Source organism: Mirounga leonina, unplaced genomic scaffold (assembly GCF_011800145.1).
Source record: "Mirounga leonina isolate KUSES-001 unplaced genomic scaffold, KU_Mleo_1.0 Mir_173, whole genome shotgun sequence".
NCBI classification, from domain to species: domain Eukaryota; kingdom Metazoa; phylum Chordata; class Mammalia; order Carnivora; family Phocidae; genus Mirounga; species Mirounga leonina.
This window is the reverse complement of record NW_023270447.1, coordinates 11301517-11308773: the sequence shown is the minus strand read 5'-3', so window position 1 is coordinate 11308773 and position 7257 is coordinate 11301517. Positions and strand designations below refer to the sequence as shown.

Genomic DNA, 7257 nt, shown 5'->3' with positions numbered 1-7257 from the left:
ACTTGGGAGTGTTACTTTGTTGCAGCAGCCCTAACAAACTAATGCACAGACTAAATATGTATTTCTGGTCATTTGAACATCATGTTTTATAGTTGTCTCATCTCATTGGTCAAAATCTAGCACAGTTCACAAACGAATTTTCTCTTTTGCCTATGCAACTCCAGTCTCTTATATTTCATTGTCATTAATCAGCCTATACCTAATGGTTTCTCTATTCCCATCACTATGTGGCAGATAAATACAATTGCCATGAGAATCTAGACTAATTAGTCATATGTCAGGCATAAAGACCTTACTTTCAAATACCATACTTTGTAGACCCAGATCTCTACTGGATTCTTTTAATAGATTCCAATTCTCTGTTGAAATATTCCATCTTTTTATTCATTTTGACCATCTTTTCCTTTATTTTTTAACATCTTACTCATGGTTATCTTGAACTCCTTGCTAACTATATTCCATATTTACATCATATCTAGGTCTTTTTTTTTTCCATCTTATCTCCTAATTATTAGTCACATTCCCTGCTTCATTGCATGCCTAATACTTTTTTATTGTATACTGGATATTATAAGCAATACCACATAGGTGCTCTGGAGTATGTTATCTTCTATAGAGCATTAGCTTTTTATCTGGCAGACAAGTAAGTCAGAGGATAAAAATGAGGATCACCCTCATCCTGCCACATTTGATGTTAGTCTACATTGGGGTAGGTCTATTTCACTTTGGCCCTTTCTCCGGGAGTCCAGCCCTTACTCCTACCATACTCCTAGCATTCTCCCAACTTCTAGGATGTGGTATTTCAATGACAACAACAAGCCCAGGGCATTCACTAGCTGGACCCAAACATTAATGTCTCCTCAGAGTTGTGAAAACTAAGATTCCTAATTATATTTCAGCCTCCCTGTATTTTTTTTCTGTCCCATCTCTTGAAATTTCATTCTGTAATAAAAGCATATTTCCAGAGGAAACTGGGTGGCTCAGTCGGTTAACTGTCTGACTCTTGATTTCTGCTCAGGTCATGATCTCAGGCTCCTGAGATGAAGCCCCGTATCAGGCTCCATGCTCAGCAGGGCATCTGCTTCTCTCCCTCTCTCTCTGCCCCACCATACCCCCCCTCAAATAAATAGATAAATCTTTTTTAAGGGCATATTTCCAGTAGATAATTCCATAAATAGCTATAATCCTACTATAGGAAGAATCAAATGCTATTATCCTAGAGAAGAAAATCAACAATACAATGACAGTAGGAATTCCAACCAATGAATAAATTGGTATCTAGAGTATTGGTATCTGTGAGTATTTATAGGAGAAAAATGAAAATTGCTCTCATAATTGCCTAATTACTTAAATGCAACCTTATGGAAAGACAGAATCAGGCAAAGGCTAAAGACAAACACTACAAACAACTCATAGTGGAGGCACAAAACAGATTTCTTAGGTTTAGGTACAGGTATGGGGCCAGCAGAATTCATGCAGTTTTCCAGATTTTCATACCCCATGAAGAGGCGCACTTTGGCCAGGCACAGCCAGGCATCCTTCAGTTTTGTTCCAGGAAAAATACTCTGATTTCAGGCCCTCTCGTGTTTAGAAGGCTTGGAAGTAGGGAGAAAACATTCAAACTGAGAAGAAAGAATGCTGGGTTTTGCAATCAAAGTGACAGTCCTTTCGTTCTCTGATGCAATGGCCAGAGAAGCTTGCATATCCACCTGTTTACAGCTAGAGACCTTGAAGCTCTCCTGGATGATCCAGCTTGTAGACTAACAGAGAAAATCTTATTGTCTCTTCACAGACAGTGAGTAACTGTCTCTGAGTTATTACTGCAAAGTTATTGTGGAGGCTTTTCCTAGCAGGGCCTATGGTTTTGGTTAAAATATAAACACAGCTAGGGTAGGTATTACAGATTCATCAGCTACACTGCAGAATGATGCCTTTATCAACTCTTTTTCTGATAACATGATTTTGCTAGTTTAGAGACAGCGGACCACGTGACATGGCTGCGAAAGAAATGCAAACAGAAAGATGAACAAAAGAATCTGCAGAATGAAGTTTGGAGGCTTGAGGAAATCACCAGATTTAGCAGTCTGGGCTCCTACTGACATATCTTGGCTGCTCATATTGACATATGTTACTGAGAGCACGGTAGTTCATTAGTACATGTGGTCTTGTACATTTCATGGAACAAAATGGCTTTCAATCTGGGGCTGCACAGAAGATCACCTGAGGAGGTTTTAAAACTCTAGGTGTTCTAACCACACCCCAAACCAGCTACATTAGAGACCCTGGAGATGGCGCCCAGAAAGAATTGTTTTTAAATCTCCACAGGTGATGCCAATAGCAGTCAAGGTTGAAAATCGCTGACTTGAATTCTCTTGGCTTCAACTCTCTTCTGTAAAAATGAAATATCAGTCAGATGGTCCCTGAGCATCCTTGCCAGGTAAGTCCTTCACCTCTCTAATCCTGTATGAGAGTCAGTGTTCCTTCAGCCAGTGTTCTCCTTTCGCTGCTCCCAAAACAATGAGGAAAATCCAGTGAGGTCTTTCCTGCTCAGCTTTGTGACTTTGGTGAATACAAACATTCTCCAAAATTTACCTGGCTTCATAAGATGTTTGCCATCTCTGCTCACCTAGTCATTCATCAGAGGAAAAGGAGAAACACCTGTGATCTGTGCAAAGAAAAGTACAAGTCAAACGTGAAAGATATCATAAAAATGAACATTTTAGAAGTGGGATGAACCTTTTTGCAAACACAAGGAAGCACCTGCTTATTGATACCTTGCTATTGTGGAAATTATGTGCAAGTGTTTTCATAATTACAGATCCATATTCCCTATATGTAAAGTAAACTGTTTGCATGACTCATTTGCAGAAGACTTGGAAGCCTCTTGCTTGAGTCCTGACAGTACTCAATGCCCTTCCTTCCTCTCTCCCCCAGAGCACATGTGGAATGAGAAACGCCATGAGTGGCCACACGGGCTTTTACAGAGAGGCTCTGGGAAGAAGGAAATCTGGAGCCAGGCCCATCTCCGCAGCACAATCACCTGCTGTGGACCATTTAGTTCACGTCAGGCATTTTTATCCACAGCTCTTCCTACCTCACAGGTATGTCATAAAAGAACTATATAATGTGTAAGACACTCCATGGTGCTGTGAAGCAAGAAACCAAATAAATATAGGATATTTACCTTGCCAAAAACCAGCATCTCGGCATTCAAAAGGAAGCTGCCAAGCAGGTATGCTAAGGTCAAATGGTTTGTGATCTGAAGCAAATCGCCTCTGTTCAAGATAGATGGTGTAACACCCTTGGCCCCCCAAAAATCTTCAGTGTGGTCCCTTTACATTCTTCTTAAACTTATCTGCATATTTAGGCCTTCTCATCCTTATTCATGCCTTTGCCCCACCAGCAAGATCTTCTACCTTTATTTTTCTGTCCTGTCTCTCCTACTCCCTCAATCCCAACTCCCACCATGGAAATACAACCTATCATTCAAGCTCCAACTTAATAACAGCTACCATTGGTCAGCATTTACTGTGTATCAGGAACTAAGCTGAATGTTTTACATGCTTCATTTTATTGAATTTTTCCAACACATCTACAAAGTAAGTTTTATTAAGCCAGTTTAACAGAAGACAACCAAAGCTCAGAGAAGCAAAATAACTTGCTCAAGATCATAAAGCCAGAATTCAAACCCTGGCCTGTCTTGATCTAAAATTGATGTTATTACTCACTATGTTGCAGTCATTCTTAGCAACTCTCCATCCAAACTTTCTTGATGACTCCACAATAAAGCAGTTTCTCCCAATCTAAACTAAGTACCCCTCCAGAACATATTTTGACACGCTCTATACTCCCTTGATTATTATTTGATTTATATTGCTATTTAAGTTTACATAAGTATATTTAGTTTCCTTCCCTAATATATTATATACCATTTAAAGCCCCAAAATGCCTAAACTAATGCACCTACATTCTCCAGACATAACCAAGCACTGGTCCTACTTTATAGTCCTGAGTGCATGTTTTTGTTGCCCTTTTATCACCTAGCATATTTTTATGTACAGCAATCTAACCCCACCAATAATTTGTTCTCATTTATTAAGAGTCCAAATATGAGAGGTTAAATGATAAGATATGAGGTTGAGAGGGCCAGGAAAGGTGTAACCAGAGATGAACATACCCTACTTCTGGGGCATTAGGTTATGATTTCTAAGTTGATAAGACCTATCAGAACTTCAAAAAAAAAAAAAAAGAATTTAACAAAGCACTCCTTTTTGTAATGTAAAGAATGATTGCCAAAATAAAAATATACTGATACTAGGCAGTATTCCAAATATGTATGAGTCATAATATTTCCCAATCAGCTATTAATAGTTACTAGTGTCTTTGTACAGAATGCTTTTCAATATGCCAAAGGACAAAGGTAGAGTCAAGCATAAAATAAATTAGCATAGTATTTTACATTTTAAGAATAGTGAACACTATGTCTATCTATGCAAAGTGATTTGATGGATTAAGAAAAATATTTAGAAAATTCAGAAGGCAAAGCACTCTAGCCAAACAGAAAACTGAGGGAAAACTTTTAGAGCTTGAATGAAATAGGTAATTCTTTTTTTTTTTTTAAGATTTTATTTATTTATTTGACAGAGAGAGATATAGCAAGAGAGGGAACACAAGCAGGGGGAGTGGGAGAGGGAAAAGCAGGCTTCCCACAGAGCAGGGAGCCCAATGCAGGGCTCGATCCCAGGACCCCGGGATCACGACCTGAGCTGAAGGCAGACGCCCAATGACTGAGCCACCCAGGTGCCCCTGAAATAGGTAATTCTTTAAGAGGAAAGATCAGCTTATACAAATGAGTACTGACTGATGAAATTAAATAAAAACATGATATGGAAAGATAAAAATAATTGGCACCCAGGAGATACCCCACAGGGACTTCCTGTACCAACCACAGCATAGTCTGTGGTTTGGTTTTTTTTTTTTTTTTTTCAAAGGAAGGAGGAGTAAATGTTACATGTTGTGGCTTTCTGATAAGCATAAAATTACTCCAATGCTCATTTTTCTAATTCCAGAATTCTTGGCTAAGAATGCTCAAGTTCTTATTTGGGAACACAAAATGGAATATGAAGGGAAATAAGATAAAGTAGAAAGGTATGCATTTCAGGGAGCAGTGCATTTGCTCATACTCACCTATAACAAGCCCTGAGGACCCCTCAGCAGCATACGCTGTTTGGGGTATAAGAATATGAAGCCACTTCATGACGCAGAAGCCGAGAATGTGAAATTTACCTTACTCTTGTCCACTGTCTCAATGTGTGTGTGTTGAGTGTATTCTTCCCTTCTTTACGAATTTGTCTCCTTTTGTGTAGACTGAGATAATACCCACTTACTTTCCTTCAAAAGTCTCAGGGATGACTCATGAAAAAGGCTCTTCAATTTAGCCCGTGCGCTCAGATATTGTGAATAATAAATAATTTCCTTTAACCCTGCAGAAACTTTCATTTGCATTTACTACTTAGAACCTCAATCATCTTTTCCTATTTATTAACAGCTGTGAAACTTTCAAGAATTATAACTGTAGGTTCTCACCATTTCCTGGCCTCCCTATAGCTATAGATGTTCTAGCCACATGGTCTTTAAGAGTCAACTTAGTTTAGTGAAATGAAAGCAGCTCCAGATATGGCATCAAATGATCCATGTTCAAATTTCAGCTCTGCCTTTTGACCTTGAGTAAACCAAGCACCTCCCTGAGCCTCAGCACCTTTCTCTATAAAAGGAAAAATAATACCTGCCTGCACTTACCCACAGGATTGCAGTGAGACTCAAGTTGAGAAGTATGCAAAACTGCTGAATAAATCTCATCTCTATAATAGGACTGCTCACGCAATTTTTTCTTTTAGCCCCATCATTCTATCAAATAATAATAACATGCAGTTAAGGTTTTCATTTATTTCTTTCCAGTCTTTTTCTACAGTATGTGTATATGCATCTGTGTATATGTGTAGATTTACTTTTTTAGATGTAGGCAGTATTTTATTATGATGTAATTATGTAATATCATACTTGTATGATACATACATACTTGTATATTATGACATATGTATGTATATATCCCTAAGTTAATAAAATGTCTTCCAAAACATGGTTAATAACAGCTTGATATAATGTCTAGGATATATAATATGTATAATATGCATGTATGTATATGCATGTATTTTCATGTTATTAAAAATTATTTCCAAACATGGCTAATAATGGATGCATTAAAATTATGATCGGGGCCCCTGGGTGGCTCAGTCCATTAAGCATCAGACTCTTTTTTTTTTTAAGACGTTATTTCTTTATTTGTCAGAGAGAGAGAGCAGAAGCAGGGGGAGCGGCAGGCAGAGAGAGTGGGAGAAGCAGTCTCCCTGATGAGCAAGGAGCCCAATGCCAGACTTGATCCCAGGACCCTGGGATCATGACATGAGCCAAAGGCAGACACTTAACCGACTGAGCCACCCAGCATCCCACGCATCAGACTCTTGATTTCATCTCAGGTCATGATCTCAGGGTCGTGAGATCAAGCCCCAAGTGGGGCTCTGTGCTCAACAGATAGTCTGCTTGAGATTCTCTCTCTCCCACTCCCCCTGCCCCTCCCCCACAACGTGGACTCTCTTTCTCTTTCTCTCTCTCTCAAATAAATAAAATCTTAAAAAAAAAATAAAGTCTCTTTAAAAAAAAATATGGTGGGTAGGGCTCACTTTGGCAGCACATATACTAAAATTGGAACAATACAGAGATTAGCATGGCCCCTGCGTAAGGATGACACACAAATTCATGAAGGTTCCATATTTTTGCCCAGGTAGAAAGAAATAGAAACACAAAAACCATGTGATTTCACTCATATGTGGAATTTAATAAACAAAGCAAAAGAGCAAAGGGGGAAAAAAAGAAAGGAGAGAGGCAAACCAAGAAACATTCTTAACTATAGAGAATAAACTGATGGTTACCAGAGGGGAGGTGGCTGGGAGGGAATGGGTGAAATAGGTGATGGGGATTAAGGAGGGCACTTATGATGAGCACTGGGTGATGTGTAGAGGTTTTGAATCACTAAATTACACACCTGAAATTAATTCTACACTAACTGGAATTTAAATAAAAACTTAAAAAAATATATGGTGGACAATAATTCTGCCATATGATTGAACCATAATTTGTGAAATCATTCTCCACCTTTAACTCATTAAAAATACTCATTTCCAGGTTGTTTTGTTTTTG

General features: G+C 38.6%; 1 non-coding gene across 1 annotated transcript; it reads left to right on the top strand.

Annotated features, from left to right (window-relative positions):
• The first annotated feature begins 6732 nt into the window (after nt 1-6732).
• On the top strand, nt 6733-6835 carry LOC118020421. The gene has a single exon (XR_004681863.1). It is a non-coding gene; the product is annotated as a U6 spliceosomal RNA (small nuclear RNA).
• Nucleotides 6836-7257: the final 422 nt, after the last annotated feature.